This window comes from Microcebus murinus, chromosome 13 (assembly GCF_040939455.1).
Source record: "Microcebus murinus isolate Inina chromosome 13, M.murinus_Inina_mat1.0, whole genome shotgun sequence".
NCBI classification, from domain to species: domain Eukaryota; kingdom Metazoa; phylum Chordata; class Mammalia; order Primates; family Cheirogaleidae; genus Microcebus; species Microcebus murinus.
This window is the reverse complement of record NC_134116.1, coordinates 72,488,965-72,515,570: the sequence shown is the minus strand read 5'-3', so window position 1 is coordinate 72,515,570 and position 26,606 is coordinate 72,488,965. Positions and strand designations below refer to the sequence as shown.

General features: G+C 39.8%; 1 protein-coding gene across 6 annotated transcripts in view; it reads left to right on the top strand.

Annotated features, from left to right (window-relative positions):
• The first annotated feature begins 8,552 nt into the window (after positions 1–8,552).
• The window catches only part of PDS5B (PDS5 cohesin associated factor B), a 160,071-nt gene continuing 142,017 nt past the window's right edge, over positions 8,553–26,606 (top strand). For 3 of the 6 annotated variants that reach the window (XM_076009502.1, XM_076009499.1, XM_076009498.1), the window contains exon 1: positions 8,556–8,653. The gene's annotated coding sequence lies outside the window, so the exon portion shown is untranslated. Of the gene's footprint in view, positions 8,654–26,606 lie in introns of all 6 variants that reach the window. The other 3 variants (XM_076009501.1, XM_076009503.1, XM_020290441.2) reach the window with 2 other exon arrangements.

Here is a 26,606-nt window from a genome sequence, read left to right as displayed (position 1 = left end):
GTTTGTAAATGTGTTGTTTGTGTACTCATACTTAAGGTAGGTGTGTTTACTTCGAGGTGCTAAACTCATATTTGCAATTAGGCTTCTTTCTAATTTATTTCAGGTTGCTTCTAGACATTAGATTTTTTATTTCACTAAGCATTCTTTAATGAAAGAATCATGATAATTCTTAATCTTTAAACTTCTTTATAACGTGGTATCATGCAAAAACTCAAACTAATTGGTTAATAACTCAAAATACTTGGTAACAGCATTATATCAAATTATGTTTCTAAAAAATTACATAAATACTGGTTGTGTGTGGGTGCTGATTTACATTGCCAGTAAAGTAAAAATTGGGACAATTTTTCTGGGAAGCATTTGGCAAGATCTACCAAAATTTAAAATCTGTACACTTAAAGAAACTTGTTACTTTAGACTATTTTACATATATACAAAAGTAGATGGGAGAATATAATAAGCTCGTGTTTTTATCACCCAGCTTCAAAAATTATTCACTCATGGTCAATCTTGTTAATATTGCCAATGTTTATTATTTACATTTATATTTTGATGTACATACAGAAAATATGGTGCATGCCAAACTTTCACAAACTGAACACACTGGGTAACTAATACCTAGGTCAAGAAACAGAATACTTTGTATTAGTTAAATTTTTTAACATAACCATTGTACCACTATTGCACACAAAATTAACAATAATTCTTTAATATTAAATATTCAATTTCAAATTTCCAAATGTCTCATAAATGTCATAATCATTGTTTACAGTTTCTTTCTTTTTTTTTTTTTCTTTGAGTCAGAGTCTGGCTCTATTGCCCAGGCTAGAGTGCTGTGGTGTCAGTCTAGTTCACAGCAACCTCTAACTCCTGGGCTCAAGCAATCCTTCTGCCTCAGCCTCCCGAGTAGCTGGGACTACAGGCATGTGCCACCATGCCCGGCATATATATATATATATATATATATATATATATTTTTTTTTTTAGTTGTCCAGCTGATTTCTTTCTATTTTTAGTAGAGACAGGGTCTAGCTCTTGCTCAGGCTAGTCTTGAACTCCTGACCTTGAGCCATCCTCCCACCTAGGCCTTCCAGAGTGCTAGGATTACAGGTGTGAGCTACCATGCCTAGCCTACAGTTTATTTTCTTGAATCAGGATCCAGATAGGTACACACATTGCAATTAATTGATCAATTAATCTCTCTTAATATTTGGGTCCCTCCTCCATCTCTCATTTATTTCTCCCTTGGAATTTATTTAAGAAACCAAGACACTTTCCTCTGTATTTTTTGTCAATTGGTATTTGCATCTAGAGGCTCGATAAGATTCAGGTGAGATTTTTATGACAAGGCTACTACATAGGTGCTGCTGTGTTCTGTCAGTGAACATCTGATGTTTTGGTGTCTCTCTTTGTGATGTCAGCAGCTATTTATGTTCAATGCTTAGATTGGTTATTTTCATTAGGGTTTAAAAATGATATTTTAATTCAACAATTCCTTCTTCATTTGTTAGCTAGAATGCTTCTGTTCACAGATTACTATTTGTATTTGTTTTCCACTGGTACAGTTAATATGGAAGAGGCAGGATAAATGATTGATTTTTTTTTCTCCCTTATTTGCCAGGTTTCAAAATAATGAGATGGTTCATTAGCAACCTCCAGCAGTGACTAAGTGTTTTTATTTTTAAAATATATTATGAACTCATGGATTTAAATACATTTTATGTGTTATAATTCATTATTGAATTGTTCAACAATAGGGAGTCATTAAATAAATTTACGGTATATCTATCTACACAATGAAATAGCAGTATATAACCATTAAAAATAATGATGTAGATGTGTATTTATTCACTTGAGAGTTATTAATGATATTTTATTTAAAACTTATTTTAAAAATTTGTTATTATCTGGGTATGGTCTCATGTGCCTATAGTCCCAGCTACTCGGGAGGCTGAGGTGGAAGGATCCCTTGAACTCAGGTGTTCAAGGCTGCAGTGAACTATGATTGCACCACTGCACTCTATCCTGGGAGACAGCAAGATCCCATCCTCTCCAAATAATAATAATTTAAAAATATATTACATACATGCTTATGGTACCAAAGGTAATACAGTGACAAATTTCTCTCCACATTTGTTCTCAAACCACCCAGATTCCCTCCCAGGAGTCCTCTACTTTTGTGCATCCTTGTATTCTTCCAGAGGTTCTAGAGCTGATAGTTTACCTGCTAGGCACTGGTGTGGCCCTGTAGTTGTCAAAAGTAATGAAACAAGTTCTATAAGGTTGTTATATAGTTACTTCCTTGAGCCCCCTCCTTCCTTAGGCACCCAACCTCTCCCTTGCCGCCCATCATCCATTAACTAAAGGGTAATGCCTGGCACAGCAGGGAGCATACAGGGTCCTGCTCAAGCTATGGCCAGTATCCCTTCTGACCGATCCTTTTCTGTCCTGTGCAGTCACAATACTTTAAATACTAAAAAACTATTCTTAGAGATTTCTATACCTATATGAGAAAATTTTTAAGGAGAGAAGGACACTATATATATATAGTGTGCCCAAAGTTGCCATACATAGGGAAAATGGGAAATTGTAGCTAAAATGTACTTTCATTTATGAAATATTCATTACAAAATTTTACAAAAGTTTTCCTTTGTAAAAGAATTCCAAAGATAGATGGCAGAGATTTTTTTATATAATATATCATACCTTGCATTGCCATCTAAAGAAAGATTTGTGTTTAGGAAAGCATCTATCATCACTTTGACTTCAGGAAATAATAAAGAGATATGGAACCAAGAGCAATTTCACTTGAAAAGTAATGAGAATGACAAAGGAGAGTTTAGACTATAGCTGAAGACAGGACAAATAAAAGGAACTAAAATAAAAGGAAAAATAAAAGGAAATAAAAGAAATAAAAGGAAAAATTAGAGACTATAAAGGAAAAATTTTGTAAGGAATATTTTATAAATGAAGGTATATTTAGCTACAATTTCCCATTTTCCCTATGTATGGTGACTTTTGGGACACCCTGTGTATGTGTGTGTGTGTGTGTGTGTATAATTTATATTATAAAACATTACATTTTATGAACAAAATGTAAATGTAAACACATGAATAGAATATATTCTGGATTGATATATATCAAAGCATCAAAAGTAATTTTCTCTGGTGGCATAATTATGAGTGATTTTTTTTCTTTTTAATATTAACTGCATTTCTAGATTTCTCTATAATGAGCACATTATTTGCACAGTAAAAAATTAAAATGTACCTATAAACTGATTTTACTTCAGGGAAAAAAAAAGGAATTTCAACATTTTTCAATAGCTCCATCTGCTGGCTATTGAATAAAATTAATTTTTAAATATTACCAAGTTTTGCTTTCACTAAACGGTAAAGCCAGGAAAAGAAATAGAATTCCTGTGTTAAAACAAAGGATGTTTTTTACATATTCAAGGAGAGCACATATCAAGAGTCAAGTGAATTTGCCTGGAATAAAGAGTGATACGAACTTGGTTTGATGTAGAGTGAATTACTATCCTATGCCCCAACAACACTGCTTGCCTAGAACAGAAATGTGAGATTGAAAAATTGTTTTGGTGTTTTTGGCCATCTTACACTGGAATGCTGATTTTTAAACTGTGCAAAAATAACATTGAGTAGTGATTGCATATGTATATGTGTGAAATGTATCATATTGCAGGAATTGATATGCCTTTGCACAAATTTCCTGAAGTTGAACTGATGACAAATGCTTTTTTTTTTTTTTTTGAGACAGAGTCTCACTGTGTTGTCTGGGCTAGAGTGCTGTGGCATTAGCCTAGCTCACAGCAACCTCAAACTCTTGGGCTCAAGTGATCCTTCTGCCTCAGCCTCCCGAGTAGCTGGGACTACAGGCATGCACCACTATGCCCGGCTAATCTTATATATATATTAGTTGGTCAATTAATTTCTTTCTATTTATAGTAGAGATGGGGGTCTTGGTCTTGCTCAGGCTGGTTTCGAACTCCTGACCTTGAGCAATCCACCCATCTCGGCCCCCCAGAGTGCTAGGATTAAGGGCGTGAGCCACCGCACCGGCCAACAAATGCTTTTCTAAACACAAATCTCTCTTTGGATAGCAATGTAAGGTATGATATATTATATAAAAATCTCTGTCATCTATCTTTGGAACTCTTTTTAAAAATAAGGTCTATCAAACACAGTCTAACACATTTTCTGAAGATCTAGTTTACAGAAATTTCCCAGGTGATTTTGGTATTCTTCCACTCCACTCCAATTGAGAACCACTGCCCTGGGACTGCAGAGGAATGTGGCATCCTTTCGGGAATATTTGCATCCGTAAAGAGAGTCATAAGATGGGCACAGCACCTTATACAGGGTATTAACTATAGAAGGAGGAATTCTAGGCACCAAGGGCTCAATTTTGGATGAGCAGGAAGGAAAAGAGCCCTTATGCTATATTTCATTGATAGTAATGTCATGAATGAGAGACCACCTCAGGGACTTGGAGATGATTACAATGCTTCACTCCATTCCTTAAAGCCTAAAGTACCACAAAGTTAATTTCTGCTCTGCTTTGTCTCTGTGAATGAATAGAAATGGGCCAGTGTGTTATCTTTTTCAAGGAACACGACCACATTCCAACATATTTCCTGAGGATCCAATGTCTTAACCCAATAAATTAGCCTCGTGGGCATTTCAGCACTGTTGCAGACTGGCAAGGGTCATATTTTTGGCTTGACTAGCCTTTCAGACACACCTTGAATTGTACCAAACAGGTAATAGTGTTTGCCTGGGTAAGACCCAGTCTCCTCATTTACTAGCTGGCTTCCCAGCATGCTTTACTATGTATGATACATGTTTTTTTTTTTTTTTACTGCTTTTTGAAAATCATGCTTTAGTGTAGTGAGGCTGCATTCAAAATGTGGTAGGTGCAATGGGGGTGTATTTAGGGTTGTTCATATTAACTATGTCCATTCCTGATGTCTTCCAACTTCCTAACCTCTTTAAATCCAAGTTTAGTACCTATCCAAGAAAACAAACGAACAAACAAAAAACAAAGCATAAAGACCAGATAACCCAAATATGAGTGGTGTGGCAGGCAGAATAATGGTCCCCCCAAAGATATTCATGTCTTTATCTCCAGAAACCTTTCACTATGTTATGTTTTATGGCAAAGGGTAATAAAGGTCACTAATCAACTGAATTTAAATTAGGGAGATTACCTTGGAGGGCCCAATGTAATCACAAGGGTCTTAGAAGTGGATGAGGGAGGAGGCAAAAGGGAGTCAGAGAAAGAGAAGTGACAATGGAAGCAGGTCAGAGAGATGCTAATGGGATGGCTGTAAAGATGGAGGAAGGAAAACATGAGCCAAGGGACCTGGGCAGCCTCTAGAACACGGAAAAGGCAAGAAAATGGACTCTCTCATGGAGCCCCCAGAAAGGAACACAGCCCTGCCAATATCTTGATTGTAGCCTAGTACATGAGTCAAACCTGTGAACTACAGACTGCAAGACAACAAATTTGTTTTAAGTCATTGACTTTGTGATAATTTGTTATAACAGCAATGTAAAATTGTACAGGTGGGGACTGGATTTGTGGTTCTTCATACTCAAGGACTATTCTCCTAACCATGTCTGTATCCAATTATCATTTTTTTCACACATAATTCCCCCATAATTTCTCTTTCTCAGAGTGGAGAGCATTCACAACTGACTTCTGAATGGTTCATGTTCTTAGATGTCTTAATTTATGCACTTTCCAACTATATGGATCCTGATGAGTTACAACTTGACTGTTTTTCAAATCCCCAAACACAAAGGATTATTTTTGTTCTAATAGCAATTTCAGATTCCAGTTTTCCTAAACAATGCTGCTTAAAATGAAGGTTTAGGCCAGGCACGGTGGCTCATGCCTGTAATCCTAGCACTCTGGGAGGCCGAGGCAGGCGGATCGCTTGAGGTCAGGAGTATGAAATCAGCCTGAGCAAGAGCAATACCCATCTCTACTATAAATAGAAATAAATTAATTGGCCAACTAAAATATATATAGAAAAAATTAGCCGGGCATGGTGGTGCATGCCTGTAGTCCCAGCCACTCGGGAGGCTGAGGCAGAAGGATTGCTTGAGCCCAGGAGTTTGAGGTTGCTGTGAGCTAGGCTAACACCACGGCACTCACTCTAACCTGGGCAACAAAGCAAGACTCTGTCTCAAAAAAATTAAAATAAAATAAAATAAATAAAATGAAGGTTTATATTACTGATTTCTGTAAATCCATATGGTGTCATATAAAAGTATACCCTTTCTTTAGAAACTAAGTTTCGTTGAGGCTTTAGAGTTTTTCCTGTCTGTCCTAATGTAATTGCCCCATAGCTCCTTACTATGTAGCTGTTTTGAAGGTTATCTCCTTTCTGCTTAGTCTTTTTCTTGGGTTCAGTCTTGTGGTGCTGGTAGCCTGAGGTGGCAATATGTATTTTGGGCATCATTATTGCAACTCATGACATGCCATTTTATAATAGAAAGGGTTATCCTAGCTCTCTGGGAGGCTGAGTCGGGTGGATCGTTTGAGCTCAGGAGTTGGCAACCAGCCTGAGCAAGAGCGAGACCCCATCTCTACTATAAATAGAAAGTAATTGGCCAACTAATAAATATAGAAAAAAATTAGCCGGGCATGGTGGCGCATGCCTGTAGTCCCAGCTGCCTGGGAGGCTGAGGCAGGAGGATCGCTTGAGCCCAGGAGTTTGAGGTTGCTGTGAGCTAGGCTGACGCCACAGCACTCACTCTAGCCTGGGCAACAAGGCGAGACTGTCTCAAAAAAAACACAAAAAAAAACCAAAAAAAAAAAAAACAAAAAAAAGAAAGAAAGGGTTAATGTTCTGAAACTGGTGGTAGAGGTCACAAAGTTTATGTGATACCTTCAGTAATTTCAGGACTTACTGCCATATATAAGATGTAGGACGAACTTCTTAAACAATTCACACGTTCAACAGAAATATTTACCGAGCACCTTCTAGGTGACAAATGGTGGGGATAAGAGCAGCGAACTTTTTAGAAAAAAATTTTTGCCCTCATTCTTCTGAAACTTTCTTGCTTCCCTGTCTTTGGGGGTTTGAGAATTGAAGAGGGCAAAGCAAGAAAGATAATAAAAACAATCAAAGAGGCAGAGAAGGTTTTTCTACATCTAGACATCCTACTTTCCTTCCATGCAGGATTATGTTGATGGAACAATGATGAAAAATAGGAAAGTTCCTGAGATAATTTTAAAAAGAGGGCAGAAAGAACTCATCAGCAGACTTCACTGAGGAATGTGTAAAATGGGTAGAACCCTGCAGTATTTAAGTCTGGACAGTGGAATCTTGGACAGCGGAATACAGCAACACAGGTCTAGCAAGCACTAGAGGAGACTGAGGCAGAGTCGTTCAGAGAACCCCATGGAAAGGGAAACAAAGTAGGTCTCGGTATCTCTGGGTGCCCTGGCCCGCTGGAATTTTATGACACTTCTTTTCTACCACAGTAACTTTAGTTCGTGTATTACCTAACTTTTGTTTCAGTTGATACATAAGCTACCCGTCATCCATTAATTCACCTCTTGTTTGTTCATTGTTGAAACAAGTTCTCCCCGGTACAAAGCTCTAGTAGCCAAATACGGCACATCAGGGAAAACTTCCTCACAGCAGGGATGGCATTCATGGAAGTAAAAGGAGAAAGAAAGCATCCTTTCTCCAGCTCTGGCAGGGGCCTGGCTGAGGACAAAACCCTCCCCAAACGTAGGTGACAGCAGTGGCGACTGGGCAGAGGCTGCAGGAGGGAGGCCTGCACCTCCGGGGCTGAAGGGGGAGGAAACCCGCCCCCTAGGACGCGTCCTTGTGGTCGTCAGCCTGTTTCTCCCTCTGGTAAGCACAATTCTCCCAAGAGGAGGGAATAGGGATGCTTTGGTCCAGGCTGGATTACTATGTCCCTCCCTACACCTGCCGCCTACTAAACAATCGCTCAGATTTGGAATGCGGTGGGATTTAGTCAAGACGTGACACATAACACGCAGAAAAACTATTTGCATGGCACTTTGAGGCGACTGGGTCAGCGTTCGCAAGTGAGGAGCAAAGCAGTTTAACAAACACCAATTTTGTCTGCGTAGCGCAACATTAGCGCTGGGTGTCAGCGTTTCAAGCGCTGCCCAACAGGAATCGAAAAAGCGAGCCCATGCGGTTTTCGGTAGAAGTCTAGGCAGCCGCAGAGGCAGAGGACGCGCTGACAGCCGAGCGACTCGCTGCCACCGCGGCGACTGCGGCGGCGCGCCCGAGTGGCTGCGAGCGCGCGCGGACGGGGCGGGGCGGGGCGGGGCGGAGGAGGGGCGTGCGCGCGCGCGCGCGGACGGGGCGGGGCGGAGCGGAGCCCGGCGCGCAGGCCCGTCTGGTCGGCAGGGGGCGCTGCGCACCCACGCCGCGCTCTGCCTGCCCCCGGGTGCTGTCCGCGGCGGTTCGATTGGAGCAGCCGCCGAAGAGCGCTTGGCGCCATTTTGAAGCGGAGAGGAGGAGGAACGGCCGGGCTGGCTGCGGAAGGGGAGGGGGGGGAGAAGGCGATTGGATGCGGCGGCGGCGGCGGATCCCGGAGAGCAGCGGAGTGAGAGGAGTAGCGAGTCGGGCACCCGGAGGTAGGAAACAATTCAGTTAACGGAAAGAAAATGTCTCTTCTGTCTGGTCGCCGCGCTCCATTTTTCAGTGGCGGCCGGCGCGGCTGTGTGTGTGTGTGTGTGCGTGTGTGTGTGAGTGTCTGTGTGGCGGGGCTGAAGCGCCGCCCGCCCGCCTGCCAGCCGGGACTCGCCTGTCGGCGTCGGGGGCTGCAGCGTTCGGCTGCCTGGCGGCGGCCCGGGCGGGGGTCGCGGGGCGCGGGCCGGGCTGCACGGTGGGGGTGGGGCGGCCCCGCGGCCGGCGCGCTCCTCCACGCCGCGGGCTCTGCCGCAGCCTCTGGAAATTAAACTTGCCGCCCCGGTCCCGGCCGGGGCGCCCGCGGCGGCGGCGGCGGCGGGCGGTGACCTTGCGCGCGGGCGGGGGTCCCGGGGCAGCCCGCAGCCCGCGCCCTCCCGCCGCCGCCCCTCCCCCCGCGCCCCGGCCGGCCGGCGGCTGTTTCCCGGGCGGCAGGCGGGCGGCGCGGTGCTCCTGTTGAATCCTCCCGCGGGCGGGTTTCCCCCTTCCGGGCGAGGGGCGGGCGGCGAGCGTGGCGGGTCCGGGCCGCGGGCGCCCAGGGCCCCTCCGCCGGGTCCCCGCGCGCCGCCCCGCGCCGCCCGGCCTCCGCTCCGCGCCGGGGAGCGGGCTGGTGGAGTGACATGTCCACACTGTTACTTGCCAGCCGCCCGAGAGAAAGCGCGCTCTCCGCGCCGCTCGGAGCCGGTGCTGGGGGAACCGGAGGACCTAGTTGAAGAAGAGCCCAGCACTGGCGTGAAGTGACTCCTCCCGGGCGACAACTGAATTCTAGCCTTCCTTTGGGAAGGAACCGTAGCGAAATGGCTCGCAATTGTGAATAGTTCACGTTTTGCACGCTTATTTTATTGGTGCTTTAAAAGTTTTCGGTCTAGATGAAAAACCGTATTTGTTGCTGCTGCTGCCGTTGGGTTTTGGTATATGCGTTAAAGGCTACTCTGAGCAGCTCGACAGTTATTCGAAAGAATGGATCTGAACCCCGAAATGCAGCACTCGTCTTCAGAACTGCTTGCTACTGCGTTCCTTCCCGCGGACGGTGCGAGCTTGGGGAATGGTTTCAAAGAGCAGTTAGTTACCCACCCACTCACTCGTCTTAAACATCTTATCAACTCCGTAAAGGGTTAACCCTTTTCTATTCCGAAGAAATGATGGATGGACATTGGTATCCCGAAGATTGTACCATGTTTATTAAATAGTTTCGGAAACTTTGGATATACCTTTAATTTCTAAGGGTTAGTCTGCGGTCTTGAGAGAGTTGGGTAATCCTGTACTGTCTTCTTAATAAACTTTAAAGACTGAAGTGTGTTTACATACAGGAGGTGAGGTGTAAATAAATCATAATTATTTAAAACTTGAGTGGCAATATAATCGTTGTTCTCAGTTAACATCTCTAGATAAAGTTCCAAGACAGAGCATTTTCTATATTAACTCATAGAACTACTATTAACTCATAGTAGTCGAGTAAATAGAGTAAAAAACTACAAATATGGATTTGAAAGGACTCTTCTTTATCTATACAGTACACATGTCAGAGATGTTAGTGTTTTTAGGAACAATGAAGTGAACATTTAATGGTGTATGCAGCGCATTTTGTGGAACAATTACTCTTGTATCTCATGGTGATAGCAGAAAACCTAATTAAAATTTATAGTGATGAACAGGTAGGTGAAAGTTACAACATGGGATTTAGTATGTTAAGATAGATTTATTTTATAAAAACACTTCCTAAGAATATTCCTTCAAAATAAAATTTGTGCATAATGTCAGTTTACAAATATATATAGAAAAGGTGCACTTTAGACTTTTTAAAATTGCTGAAGTAGTACCCCCCCCTTTGTGGTGGGTAGTTTAAAAAATTATCCTCTTCTCAGCTGGGTTTTACTTGAAGGTGTATTCTAAATGAGGAGGTAGTGCTTGTCTTGACCTTTCTTCCCCCCCCCTCGTTTTGCTTGAGGTTGATTCTCCCTGTATTAACTTTACTTTTACAGCAGCTTTTGTTACTCTTTCTGTCACCTTTATTCCTCTCTGATCCCCGCCCCATTTCCCCAAGAATTAGAGGAGATTTGTGGTGATGATAGTGATTCTTGTCAGCAGATTGTTTGAACTAAGGTTATTTGTTGTAAGGTTCTATTGAGTTGGCTGTTGGATGAAAATTGTTTTAATTTTTAAGTTTATTTTAAATTGTTCTGCAGCTTTGTTTAACATTTACAAAGAGTAACATTTTGAGGAATAGGCTTTATCCATAATTTTTTAAGCCTAAAATAAAGGGATACTCTGTGTTAGGGCTTGCCCTGGAGAAGAAGGAAATGGTAGACTATACTCAAAACTTTGTGAAGATGAAATATTTTTGGAAGTTGTCTTATTCTTCTTGGAGAATTTAGAGACTGTCCTTTGGCTTCCTCAGTGCTACTTTTTCTTGATCATGTTTGCCTAGAACTAACAGGAGGACTCACTCTGATTTGGCTTATGGACTTGTGGATGACACATACTGTATATAGCTGACATTAGAAAAGAATAAATTTGTGTTTCCTTTGTTAATGTTAGAGCTACAAGGAAACCTAAGGATCATCTCTAACTCATTTTATACATGAGAAATTAGGGTTAGATTGTAATTGATTAATGCAAGGTCACAGTCATATTCATGGGGTGGAATTGGGGCAACCCTTAAGTCTTCTGGTCTTCTGGAAGCTTAGAAGTTTCCACGTGGTCTATATATTTTTTTGAGACAGAATCTCGCTTTGTTGCCCAGGCTAGAGTGAGTGCCATGGCGTCAGCCTAGCTCACAGCAACCTCAAACTCCTGGGCTCAAGCAATCCTACTGCCTCAGCCTCCCGAGTAGCTGGGACTACAGGCATGCGCCACCATGCCCAGCTAATTTTTTCTACATATATTAGTTGGCCAATTAATTTCTTTCTATTTATAGTAGAGACAGGGTCTCGCTCTTGCTCAGGCTGGTTTTGAACTCCTGACCTCAAGCAATCCGCTCGCCTCGGCCTCCCAGAGTGCTAGGATTACAGGTGTGAGCCGCCGGGCCCAGCCCCACAGTGGCCTATATTGTTTTATTCAAGTTTTAGGAATATTTAACACATTGACTGCTGTGTGAGTTGTATTTAACTCACGCTGGTTTTGAGCCTGGGGTGTCAGGAAGCATAAGTAACTCAGGTCTCTTCACCTTGGGAGCCCCAATAGCTATTTTTCAAGTTGCATATAACTTACGCACAGAAAACAATAAAAAAAAAAAAAAACCAAATTTTTCATTAAACTAGAAAGGATCGTTTTGTTTTTGAAGTTTTTATTCTGTTTTCATAATAAAACACTGTAGCCCCAAGGAAACATTTTTTTTCTTGTGTGGCAGTCAATGTATTAAAATTATTTCGAGGTAGCACATAACACTCCATTCCTTTCTCACCTTTTCTTTTCATTGATTCAACCAAGAACTAAAGTTTCAGTGTTAAACATCAGTTTCAGAATTTGGTTTTAATAATTTCTTTCTAGGATTCAGTCCACTTCTGTCTCAGAAGATAACTTCTTACATGTCTGTATTCTAGAGCTGCTTGCTCTTTTATTGTGTAACATAACTTGGCATGGCATTTATCCTTCATGAAACTTGTAAGCCAGAGTAATTTGGAAAAGTTGGTACTGTGTTCAGCTTTATTTTGTCATAAGGTATAATGTGTGTATGAGTCTGGATTTTTTTTACTTTTAAACTCAGCTACACAAGTCATTTGTCATTTCCAGTTCCAATAGGCATTTTATATGGCTTGAATATTCTAGTTTGGGAATGTTAAAAATTCTAAAAATACTTACTTTAAAAATAAACCCAGCAATTTCTCGGAGAATATATTTACTTTTTAAGCTTATTTAAGAAGCTGCCAAGTGGTTCACAATTCTGACTCTTTGGAGAGCAGAGGTCAGCTCTTTTCTGACACTATTCTGTTTTGAATCACCCGATGATAACCATTTTCCCCAATACTTGAAAAAGGTTTTATAACCCTTTCTCACTAAGTAGTTCAGAATTAAGAATAAGTTTGCTGCATCGAGACTGTAATTGTTTTGGCTGGCAGGAGCAATCACACACAATGAGAAAATCATGATGGTAAAACTCAGATAAATACAATTTAGTTGTTTAAATCTTAAAGCTTTTAATCTGAGATATTAAAAAATATCCATAATAATTGTGCTTTAATGATTAGATGTTAATAGTAAGCAGTGATTAGAAACACTTGATTTACTTGGGTAAATCTTAAAAGTCAGTTAAGAGATGTGGAAGAAAGACTGATTAAAGCAAGAAGGTATTTTAAGACATCTTTAAAAGGCCTAAAAGGACTCTACTAACCTACTCTTTCTTCTTTGAGAGTGAATGCTCTGACCTGATTCAGTTGAAATGAAATCTTAAGCTTCCATATACTTACATTGCCAGGGATGATGCAGTAAACAGACTGAGACATGTTTCCCTAGAGAAGTGTAGAGTAATAGTTGGCCACCCACACCAAGATGATAAGAGCTGAGACAAGCCAAAGTAGGATCCCTGCAGTTAATTAGTTCTGAAAGGAGAAGGCTTTCCCCCTTTTGCAGTGACAGTTGAGGTTGCTTTTCTTTATATGGAAGAGTGAAATTAGCCAAGACTATATCTATTTATCTATGTCTGTATCTTTCTCTATATCTATCTATCTATCTATCTATCTATCTATCTATCTATCTATCTATCTATCTATCTATCTATCTATCTATCTATCTATCTATCTATCTATCTATCTATCGTGAGGAGAAGCAGGGATCGAAGCAGGGGATATTATGACCATGACAGTCTCACTGTCTAAGAGAGATGGTTAGGGACCTGAAAGGAAGAAATGAGTTTGTGGTTCCCTAGAGTACATAGGGATTCTTTTTCTCTTCTTTCATTTCAGAGGTGATTTTAGGGAAGTGAAGAGATTTTAAAGGAAAGTTCCATATTCTAAAATATACCCCTTGGTACCTTAAATTCTTCCAGGCAATTGCAGTTAACTTTCAGATATGGGACAGTTTTGGGGGGAGGGTAGGAGTTGGTGGTGTGAGAGTGGTGGTTAAGCTTGGGGGCATAGAGTACTTAAAGAATTGTATATTTTCAGTTAAAAGTTATACATGTATATAGCTAAAAAAATTCCTCAAGGTACAGAAAAGTAAAAATAAAAGTTACTTTTCTCCTCTTTCCTCCAAAAGGTAATCCATTGTTAACAGTTTCCAGAAAGTTTACTTTTCAGAAAATTAATACAAGTAGTATTATACTATTATACTTCTGTTTACTTTTTTAACTGCAGTTTATTTTTTTCCTTAATGTTAAAGAGTTCCTTTCATACTAGCACATATACGTCAACATAATTAAAAAATGATTATTTTATTATAAATGTGTACCATAATGTATTTTTTCTGACTCCTGTTGAATGATAACTAGGTTGTAACCGTTTACACTAACTAGCAGTTACGAGTATGCCTTCTACATGTGTGTTCTCCAACACTGGACTTCTTAAAACTTTGTACTTTTTGCCAATTTGATATGTGAAATTTGTCTTGTTTTGGGTTTGCATTTTTTTGATTATGAGTAAGGGTAAACATTTGTTTATATGCTTACTGGGGGAGGTTATTTGAAGCACATTCTTTAATTGAGTAGTTTAATAGTAGTTTGATTTACTTGCTACAACTCCTTTTCCCCTTACCTAAGAGCTAAGATGGTCTGAGAAAGGTGGGACTTTTAGGGAGGAATAAGATTTTAGAACCTGTTGCACTTTGAAGGGAAGTGATGCTCTGAATGGAGAGACTTTGAACAACCAGGAGTCAGTATGAGAGTATGGAAAACCCTGAAAGCCCGTGACTTGGTGTTGGATGAGGTAAAAGAAAGGCAGAAGTGATAGGAAGGGAGATTTGAGAGTCAGGGCAAATCAATTTTGTATAGGGTCAGCTCTTACTTCATACTGTCTGCTTGTTCTCTCTCATCACTTCCCCCCTCCCACCTTCAACTGTCATTTCATTTTTGTTCATACTGTCATTGGTTTGCTCCTCTTTACTGACAGGTGTGGTAACCTGGACCTTGGTATTTCAGTTTCTCCAGATATGAGGAACGCTTAGGTTTTCTTACAAGGGAAACTGATTTTCCTTCAAACCAGGCAAAGGGAGCAGTTTATTTCTAGCATCCTTCAGATCTATTTCCTGATCTTGGGTAGTACCTCTATGTACCTGACACTTTGCTAAAGTGTCAGAGGCCTTACATGCTGAACTGTATAGAAATCTTTTTTTCTTTTCTTTTTTTTCCCGAGACAGAGTCTCACTCTGTTGCCCTGGGTAGAGTGCCATGGAGTCAGCCTAGCTCACAGCAACCTGAAACTCCTGGGCTCAGGCGATCCTCCTGCCTCAGCCTCCCGAATAGATGGGACCACAGGCATGTGCCACCATGCCCGGCTAATTTTTTCTATTTATTTTTAGTTGTCCAGCTAATTTCTTTCTATTTCTAGTAGAGACGGGGGTCTCACTCTTGGTCGGGCTGGTCTTAAACTCCTGAGCTCAAGCAATCCGCCCGTCTTGGCCTCCCAGAGTGCTAGGATTACAGGTGTGAGCACCGTGCTCGGCCAGAAGTCTTGAATGTTGGTATGACAGCATGAGCTTTGTTCCTATTTAATCCCTATATCCTTTCCCCACCCCCAGCTTTACTTTTTATGAACTGAGTTTTTCCTAGCAGGTTTGGGAGGGTGATTGGTTTAAAAGACTCTTCTCTGTCTTCAGTTATTATGGACAGGATACTTGTTATCATCAAATGACTGGTCTTTTGTTATCTTTACCCCTAGTTTAGGTCATTGGTTCTCAAAATGGGGTGATTATAGATAACCACCACACTCATTTCTCCAACCTCTAGGAAATTTGGCAACGTCAAGCTGGGGGATGGTGGTGGTGCCACTGGCATCTAGTGGGTAGAGGCCAGGGCTTCTGCTAAACATCCTAAGCATATGTAGGGCATCCCTCCACAAGAAATAAATTTTCTGACCCAAAATGTCTATTGTGCCAAGGTTGAGAAACCATGGTCTATGCAGAACTACTCCAGGAAGCCTGCATTTACCCCTGACTCAGCTGAGTTAGGCCTGCCCACCAACTTTGATGATAGCATTCAAGTAATAGTAATGTTTCATGTGCAGTCCTCCCTCAGTATCTTCAGGAGATTGGTGTAGGACCCTTCTCAAGTACCAGAATCCACTGATGCTCAAATCCCTTGTATAAAATGATGTAGTATTTGCATATAATCTACACACTTCCTCCCATATACTTTAACTTTAAATTAATTATACCTAATACAATTTAAATGCTATGTAAATAGTTGTTACACTGTATTTTAAAAATTTGTAGTATTATTATTTTTTAAGAGATAAGGTCTTACTCTGTTGCCCAGGCTGGAATACAGTGGTGCTGTCATAGCTCTGTGCAGCCTTGAACTCTTGGGCTCAAGCAGTCCTCCTGGGTCAGCCTCCCCAATAGCTAGGACTACATGCACGTACCATGATGCCTAGCTAATTAAGAAAAAAATTTTTTTTTGTGGAGATGAAGTCTCGCCATGTTGCCCAGACTGGTCTTAAACTTTGGCCTCAAGTGATCCTCTGTCTCCTAAATCCTTGAATATTTTTGATGTGTAATTGGTTGGCTCTGTGGACGCACAACCCATGGATGCAGAACTCCCAGATGTGAAGGGCTAACTGTAGTATTTAAATAAAGCTCTTGAGCACTTTTTCCCTCCTCTGCCTTTTTGCTACCTCTGTTTTCTGCTTTTGACTTTTCCTCCTTCTCTCCTATCCTGTGGCATAACATACGTAGGTCAGATCTTTATAGCCCTGGTGGGAATTTGGAAGGTCACTGGCATTTAAGACTTGAACATTGATGGGAGCATACTTAAACATTTGATAGGATGTCTAGTGAGTGAAATCCTTTTCTAAGGAAGGCAGAAGAGCCTGGTGGTTAAGCATATAGACTTAAGAGTCAAGACCACTTGGATTTTTGTCCTATCTCCCTCACTAGCTAGCTGTGTCACCATGGGCAAATTACTTAATCTTACCAGATCTCAGTTTCTTAATCTGTAAAGTGGGGGATAATAGCAGATATCTCATTTTTAAAAACAGCTTTATTGATACATAATTCCCTTACTGTAATCCATAGAAAGTATACAATTCATTATTTTCTAGTACACTTATAGGTTTGTGCAGCCATCACCAGTCTAATTTTGGAAGATTTTTGTCTCCTGTAAAAGAAACCCTGAATATAAGTTAGAATATAAGTTAGCCTTGCTGTTATGGAGAACAGTATGGAGGTTCCACAAAAAACTACAAGTAAAACTACCATATGACCCAGCAATCTCACTTCTGGGTATATAATCAAAGGAAAAAGAAATCAGTATATTGAAGAGATATCTGTACCCCTGTTGATTGTAGCACTATGCCCAATAGATAAGACAGGTAATGAACCTAAGCATGTTCATCAGTGGATGAATAGGGCCAGGCATAGTGGCTCATGCCTGTAATTCTAGCATTTTGGGAGGCTGAAGTGGGAGGATTGCTTGAGCTCAGGAGTTCAAGATAGCTTGAGTAAGGGCAAGATCCTGTCTCTACAAAAAAATAGAAAAATTAGCCAGACATGGTGACATGCACCTATAGTTCTAGCTGCTTAGGAGACTGAGGCAGGAGGATAGCTCGAGCCCAGGCATTTGAGATTGCAGTGAGCTATGATACCCCTGTGCTCTAGCTGGCATGACAGAGCAAGACCCTGTGGGGGGGGGGGGAGGGAGAAAATGAATGAGTGGATAAAGAAACTGTGTTATATATACACAATGGAATATTATTCAGTCATAAAAAAGAATGAAATGCTGTCATTCACAGCAACATGGGATGAGCCTGGAAGACGTTATGTTAAGTGTAATAAACTAGTAACAGAAAGATAAATACTGCATATTCTCGTGTGTAGGAGCTAAAAAAGTTGATCTCATAAAAGTAGAGAGTAGGATATTAGTTACTAGAGTCTAGGAAAGGTAGTGGGGGAAGGGGCTAGGGAGAGCTATCCTAAACAATACAGAATTACATCTGGATAGGAGGAATAAGTTGTAGTGTTCTGTAGGATGACTGCTGTTAACCCTTGAACAATTTGGGAGTTAGTTGCACCAACCCCTTATGCAGTCAGAAATTTATACGAAACTTTTGACTCCCCCAAGACTTAACTGCTAATAGCCTACTGTTGACCTTGAAGCCTTACTGATAACATAAACAGTTAACACACAGTTTGTATATGTTTTGTGCGCTGTATTCTTACAATAAAGCAAGCTAGTGAAAAGAAAATGTCAAGACAGTCATAAGGAAGAGAAAGTATATTTACTATTCATTAAGTGGAAGTGAATCATCACAAAGGTTTTCATGGTTGTTGTTTTGAGGTTGAATAGGCTGAGGAGGAGCAAGAGGAGGGGTCGGTCTTGCTATGTCAGGGTTGGCAGAGGCAGAAGAGATGGGTGAGGTGGAAGCTGGGGAGGCAGGCACACCTGGTATAACTTACATTGAAAAAAATCTGTGTATAAGTGGATCTGTGCAGTTCAAACCCATGTTGTCCAGGAGTCAAATGTATGGTTAATTGAATGTTTCCAACACAAAGGATAAATGTTTGAGGAGAAGGATGTGCTGATTACCTTAATTTGATTATAACACATTGTATATATCAAAATATCACGGTGTACCTCATAAATATGTATAATTGTTGTGTGTCAGTTAAAAACAAATAATAAAACCCTCAAATCCATTAGCTGGTACTTCCCATTACCCTTGTCTGATTAATTTTTGGGATAAGCCAGGCCAAATTCATAGCTTGGTATCAAATATATAAGTATGCAGTAAGAGATGCTTATAACTTTTTGCAGTGAGACTGTGGCAAAGTCCATTTACGTTATTTTAGAGAATACAAAAATGGGATAATTGTTGAATGAATGTTTGCATCCTGAACTGTGTGAGGAAATTGTGTTCATCACTGGCTAGAGATATAAAGATGAAAGATATTTCTTCAGTCAAGATAGATACATAATCAAGTAGGAGAAAAGAGGTTACTATAAAAATAATTATAAAATAAGGCAGAATATAGTTAGTGCTTTCAGGAAGATGTAAATAAAATATTTGAAGTTGGACAGAAGGAGATTAATTATGTCACTCTTAGTGTAGGAACCATGAAAAACTTCTTGAAGGAGGGACCATTTTGGCCAAATCTTAGATGATAGAAAGATGGGACATTTTGGCTCCAGTGAAGAGTACTTGAAGAATGCTATGCTTTTTTTCTCCCCCCCTCATGCTGTTGCCAAATAACTGTCCCTGGTAACTACACCTATACCCTTTTTAAATATGTTGTGAACCTGGGAAAATAAATGTATTAAATTATACATTGTATTAATAATAGAGCTTGATGTCTAAGAAAAAGATATCAATATGTGGTCTTATGCTGTCACTTTGAGTTAGTTGCTTTTTTTTTTTTTTTTTTTTTGAGACAGAGTCTCACTTTGTTGCCCAGGCTAGAGTGAGTGCCGTGGCGTCAGCCTGGCTCACAGCAACCTCAATCTCCGGGGCTCAGCGATCCTACTGCCTCAGCCTCCCGAGTAGCTGGGACTACAGGCATGCGCCACCATGCCCGGCTAATTTTTTGTATATATATTTTTAGTTGGTCAATTAATTTATTTCTATTTTTGGTAGAGACAGGGTCTCGCTCAGGCTGGTTTCGAACTCCTGACCTCGAGCAATCCGCCCGCCTCGGCCTCCCAAAGTGCTAGGATTACAGGCGTGAGCCACCGCGCCCGGCCCCCTAGAGTTAGTTGCTTTTTAAATTTGTTCTCTGGGTCTTGATTTCATCCCATTTAATTGGCTTTAAAGAGTAAGTAATTCCTAGATAAATTAGCCTCATACGGTTTCCTTTGTTTTCTTCTCCAAGGCTTCTACTAAGATCTGTATCCTCTGACAACTCTTAAATTTCCTGTTTTCTTTTTCTACTGCTGTTGGACACAGCACCTCCAATGCAAGTCCACAGTTGAGCAGCTTTCCCTTGGCCTTTAGCATCTTTCCAACTTTTGCCTTGGATAATAACAAATTTCTTTTCTTTGTAAGTTGTTAGGGATGACTAGATTTATCATTATGTTGGAAACCTGGGAATCATCTTGACTCCTCTATCTCTTCTACTTCTCACATCAAATGAGATATCAAATCCTGTTGATTCTGATACAGTATTTTTTTTTTTTTGAGACAGAATCTCACTTTGTTGCCCAGGCTAGAGTGAGTGCCATGGCGTCAGCCTAGCTCACAGCAACCTCAAACTCCTAGGCTCAAGCAATCCTCCTGCCTCAGCCTCCCAAGTAGCTGGGACTACAGGCATGTGCCACCATGCCCAGCTAATTTTTTCTATATATATTAGTTGGCCAGTTAATTTCTTTCTATTTATAGTAGAGACGGGGTCTCGCTCTTGCTCAGGCTGGTTTTGAACTCCTGACCTCGAGCAATCCGCTCGCCTTGGCCTCCCAGAGTGCTAGGATTACAGGCATGTGCCACCGCGCCTGGCCCTGATACAGTATTTTTAAAGGCTATAATTATTATTTTTTGTTATATGCATATATATACTTCAAAAGTAGTAAAGCAAAAAGAGTACGAAGATACACAATAAAAAGTCTCTCATTCATACCCCCTTCCCTATCTGTCTCATTCCCTGCCATGGTGTAGAAACGTTACTGATTTCCTATATATCCTTCTGGGGATTTAAAAAACATAATTATATACAAATATATTTATCTCACCTCAGTCTCCTCTCCCTGTGTTTTACTCTCATGTTGGAAACTTTAACTCTTCTGCCTTTAACTTTTTTTCACTGAACAATGTATTAATACCTTGGAGATCATTCTTATTAGTACATAAAGCACTTTTTCTCTCTTCTCTCTCTCCTCCTCTAGCAGGTGCAGAGTGTTCATTTTTATTTATACATCATAATTTAACTAGCCTGTTGATAGATCGTTTGAAGTTTTTACTGTTATTAATGTAAAATTGCTGCAGTCAGCAACCTTGTGCAGGTATCATTTACATCTATAAGTGTGTCTGCGATAAATTCCTAGAAGTGGAATTGCTGGGCCAAAGAGTATAGTGGATATAATTTTGATAGATATTTTTAAATTGCCCTTCATAAGGGTTGTAACAAGTAATGTATATCTGAGAATACTTGTTATGCATAGCCTTGTCAATACTGTATAATCAAACATTTTGGATTTTTGCCAATCTGATAGGTGAGAAATGGTATCCTAGTGTAATTTTAATTTAGTTTTCTCTTATGGTTGAAGCTGAGCATCATTTCATATGCTTGAACTATTTTTATTTCTTTTTCTGAGGACCGTCTTTATTCTTAATCTTTTCCCATTTTCCTGCCTATTTTGGGGATTCTTAAATTCCTATTCAGTCCCTGTGCCATTGGTTGGTATAGTAAAAGTAAAACATCACTGGCTTGCTCTCCTGCAGTTGTCTTCTTGCTGGTCTTTCTGTTTCCAGTTTCACTCCCTTCCAGGCACTCTCTCATACTCTTACGGATACTTCTGACCACAAATTTGAATGTCTCATTCTTTGCTTAAAATTATTCAGTGGCTCTTCACTACCTCTGTAATCAAAATATTTTAGCATTGGCATGGTAGGTACATACCTACCTTGTTAGTATTTTCTTTCATTTCCTTACAGGTCCTTCCAACTCCCCAAACAGTGGGAGCTCCTGGCTCCCTACTGTTAGACCTGTTGTCTCTGTCTTTCCATGTGGTATTTCTCTGCTTATAAATAGCTCAATTCTGCTTGAGCACATGTCCAGCGTTCTGCTTTTCATCCTCATTCAGCACCTAATGGAAAGGTTTTTCTATTAACATTAATAATACTTAACTCTTTTTTGAGGCAAAGCATTCTTCTTGCAAGACCCTGTATATACCTCTGTCATGGAAATCCCTATATTTTATGTTGTTATTATTTAAGTATGCGTTTTCTTGCCCTACATTGTTAGCTTCTTGACGTCATGGACTTTGAGTTATTCTGGAATCTGGCAAAGTGTTTGGCACATAGTACATGATAAATATTTATTGAATACATATAAGTATATGTATATATACACTAAACATACATGTGATAACCCAAGAAAAGGAAATTTAATATGCTGTTGAGCTCACAAATTTATTAAAATATTTATTTTTGTTGAGCTATGATTAAATATAACAAAATATACAGATCTCAGGTATTCACTTTGATGAGGTGTGACAGTTAAATACCCATGTAACCAGTATTCAAAAGAAGATGTAGAATGTTTTCATCACCCCAGAAAGTTCCCTTGTTGCCCTCTCTATTCAGTTTCTTTTGACACCCAAGCACTCTTTGTTTTCTAAATGTAGATTAGTTTTGTTGTGTGTTCTTTTGTATTTGGCTTTTTTTCTTAACATTCAAATTTTGAAATTCATCCATGGGGTTGGATATATCAGTAATTCTTTTAATTGCTGAGTATATTCATTGGATGAATATACCACAGTCTGTCTTCTGTTGATGGACATTTGGATTAAATCCAGTTTTCGACTATTATGAATAGGGCCTATACAGGTCTTTTTTCAAACATGTTTTCATTTCTCTTGAGTAAATACCTAGAAATGGAATTGCTGGTTGATAGGCAGATATATATTTAACTTTATAAGAAACTAATTTTTTTTTTTTTTTTTGAGACAGAGTCTCGCTTTGTTGTCCAGGCTAGAGTGAGTGCCGTGGCGTCAGCCTAGCTCACAGCAACCTCAAACTCCTGGGCTCAAGCAATCCTTCTGCCTCAGCCTCCCGAGTAGCTGGGACTACAGGCATGAGCCACCAGGCCCGGCTAATTTTTTATATATATATATCAGTTGGCCAATTAGTTTCTTTCTATTTATAGTAGAGACGGGGTCTCGCTCTTGCTCAGGCTGGTTTTGAACTCCTGACCTTGAGCAATCCGCCCGCCTCGGCCTCCCAAGAGCTAGGATTACAGGCGTGAGCCACCGCGCCCGGCCAAGAAACTAATTTTTTAAAGTGGTTTTTCATTTTATACTTCCACCTGAATGTGTATGAGAGTTATAGTTCTATATCCTCACCAATACTTGGATAATCAGGTTTTTAATTTTGGCTATTCTAGTAGGTATAGAATGGTATCTCACTGTGGTTTTATTTTCTGATTTCCTTGATAACTGATGTTGAGAACCTTTTCATATGGTTATTGACAGTGTATTTTCTTTTGTGGAGTGCCTCTTTAAGCCTTCTGCCCATTTAAAAAATTGATCATCTTTTTATTATTGATTTGTAGGAATTCTTAATATATTCTGGATACAAGTTCTTTGTCAGATCATCATATGGGGTATGTTCTCCTAGTTTGTAGCTTGTCTAATCTTTTCCTTAACAGTGTATTTTGATAAATTGAAATTTTTAATTTTGATGAAGTCTAATTAACTTTTTTTTATAGATTGTGCTTTTTTATGGATTGTGTGAGTTCCAGTAAGCCTTTGTCTACTTAAAAGTCACAAAAATATTCTCCTGCGCTTTCTTTTAGAAGATTCATAGTCTTAATTTTTATGTAGAGGACTGTGGTCCATGTCACGTTAATTTTTGTGCATGGCGTGAAGTAGGAGTTGGGGTCATTTAAAAAATATGTTTATCTAGTTCCAACACCATTGTTTGGAAAAAAAAACAAACAAAACTTTCCTTTCCTGCACTGAATTGCCTTTTGCTTTTGTCCACATTTGTTTGAATCTTATATGTATGTAGATCTATTTCTGGACTCTGTATTATGTTTCATTGATCTAGTGCTCCTGTGTAAGTATCATATTGTCTTGATTACTGTGGCATTATAGTAAGTCTTACAAGTAGATAATGTGAATCCTAACTTTTTTTTTTTGGCTAGTCCAGTTCCTTTTTGTTTCCATATAAATTTTCAAATCATTTTGTCACTTACTATAAATAAAGCGTTTTGGCATTTTGATAGGGATTGTGTTGATTTATAGATTGATTTAGGGAGAGCTGACCTTTTAACAATATCGAATTTGGTAGTCAGCCTCTATCTATCCCCAGTGATCCCTGCCTCCTAATAATTGTACCCTTTTATGGTCACCTTGCACATTGTATTGAGGTTGGGTGGTGTGGCAAAAGTGATGGTTAATTTTAGGTGTCACTATGACTGGGTTAAGGAATACTTAGAGAATTGGTAAAACATTACTTCTGGGTGTGTCTCTGAAGGTATTTCCAGAGGAGATTGTCATGTGAGTCAGTGGACTGAGTTTCCCCTCTCCTCGAGTTGGGACACTCTCCTCCTCCTGTCCTTAAGCATCAGAACTCCAGGCTCTCTGGCCTTAGGACTCTAGGACTTAACACTAGTCCCTCCTCTATCCCCCAGCGTTTTCAGATCTTTGGCCTCAGACTGAGAATTACACTGTTGGCTTTTCTGGTTCTGAGGCTTTTGAACTTGGCCTGAGCCTTGCTATGGGCACCTTAGGGGGTTTCCAGCTTGTAGACAGCCTATTGTAGGAATTCTCAGCCTCTGTAATTTTGTGAGCCTGTTCCTCAGTAAATCTCCTCTCATATATTTCTCTATCTCTGTATCTCCTATTCTGTCTCTCTGAAGAACCCTGACTAATACAGTATGTTATTTCTAAAATTTGGTTATAAAAGACACTTTGGCTTATGTATTGGTCTCTCCCTTTCTCTCTCTCATCATTCTTTCTGGGGAAAACCAGCTGCCATGTTGTGGAGAGGCCCACTGTTAAGTCTGTGAAGAGTCTGAGATTTTACTCTACTTGCAAGCTAACAAGTTAGCTTGCCATAATTTCATAGATGCTTGGTAGAAGACACGAGACTCCTGGGTCATAATTGAAGGACAGTTTATTGTCACAACAGTAATAGTAGCCATATTATCAGCATTTTTGTGCCAATGACTTGAGCTCCATTTCACATTGAGTAATGTGAAGAGGGCCAGATGACTCCTGCACACGCAGTGGGTTACATTATAGGAGAGAACCCCTAAATATAGAGAACCCAGATATTCTTTTAATGTGCAGTAAGTACCCTTTGCTTTGGAGGAGACTTTTCCATCTGTTCACTATATAGACATCCTTGAAAAGATAGTCTGGCACAAAGTGCAGTTAAAATGCTGGTCACAAGATGTGCAGAAATGCAAGAGAGACCTATGGAGTATTGTCTCCCAACATCCATGTGGCAGAGAACTGAGGCTTTCTGCCAATAGCCTTGTGTGAACTTGGAAGCGGAGCTTCAGGCGTCAGTTGACTGCAGCCACATGAGAGACACTGAGCCACACTACCAGCTAAGCTGCTCCTAGATTCTTCACCCTTAGAGACTATGTGAGATAATAAATGTTTTGCTAAGTTTTGGGTAGTTTATTACACAGCAGTAGATTACTAATACAGTTGTGTACCTCTCCTTTTATTTATTAATAGATAATTTTTATTTCAGTATATAATATAAAGATATATTTACATATATATGTAGTATATATGCACGTAAGATCTGTACAGTAGATACTACAGTGGTTTTGTGTATATTAATGTATCACCAATTATATAGTTTGACGATTAATGTTATATATTAACATTATACAAATACATATACATATATAAAATAACATTTTCATTTTCACTGTAGAGAGCTTGCATGTTAAATGTACTCCCAAGAATTTTGGTATTACAAATGAAATTTTTTAAATTTCATTTTTCAGTTTTTCCATGCTAGTTTATAGATATACAGTCATTTTGTTTTTTATTATCATCCTTGCATCTTTTGATGTGGTGTAATTTCATGTAGTTCTAGTAGTCTTATTAGATTCCTTAGGATTTTCTTTACAAAAACAAGTATGTCATCTGTGAATAAGAGTTTATTCTTTCCTTTCCCATCTTCCAGGCTTTTATTTCTTTTTCTTACATTATTACACCATCTAGGATCTTTAGTACAATGTTGAAGAGAAATGGTGAGAGTGGGGGGGTGCTGTGGCAAGCTCCTTAGTCCCCAGCTACTCAGGTGAGAGGATTGCCTAAGCCCAGGCGTTTGAATCCAGCCTGGATAGTGAGACCTCATCTGTTTAAAAAGATAGAAAAAAAGAAAGAAGATTTTAACAAAAAGGAAATATAATTTCAGTGTTACATAAAATATATGTTTTTTAATGGCAAGAGTCAACATCCTTATCTTGTTCCTGGTCTTAGGAGGAAGACAGTCTTTCACCATTAAGTGGTATGTCAACGGTGGGATTTTTTTTTTTTTTTTTTAGATTAAAAAAAAATCAGATGGAGAATGTTCCCTTCTATTTCCAGTTTCCTGTAATTTTTACTTTTAAATTACGCATCAGTGTTGAATTTTGTCTGGTACTCTCCTCCCTTTTAGGTATTTATAGAGATGGTTGTATTTTTTAATACTCCATTGTAAATCCTCATTAGAAAGTTGGCTTTTTAAGCTATACTGGTTTGTGTTTGTTTTAGTGGTTGCTCTGCAGATTACAGCATTCACTGTTAATTTTCACAGTTTATTTAACATTAGCATGCCACTTGATGTAAGATAAAAGGACCTTACAAAGTATAACTACATTTAACCTTTGTGCTTTTTTTATTTTTTTGAGACAGAGTCTCACTTTGTTGCCCAGGCTAGAGTGAGTGCCATGGCGTCAGCCTAGCTCACAGCAACCTCAAAATCCTGGGCTCAAGTGATCCTGCTGCCTCAGCCTCCCAGATAGCTGGGACTACAGGCATGCGCCACCATGTCTGGCTAATTTTTTCTATATATGTTAGTTGGCTAATTAATTTGTTTCTATTTATAGTAGAGACGGGTCTCACTCTGGCTCAGGATGGTTTTGAACTCCTGACCT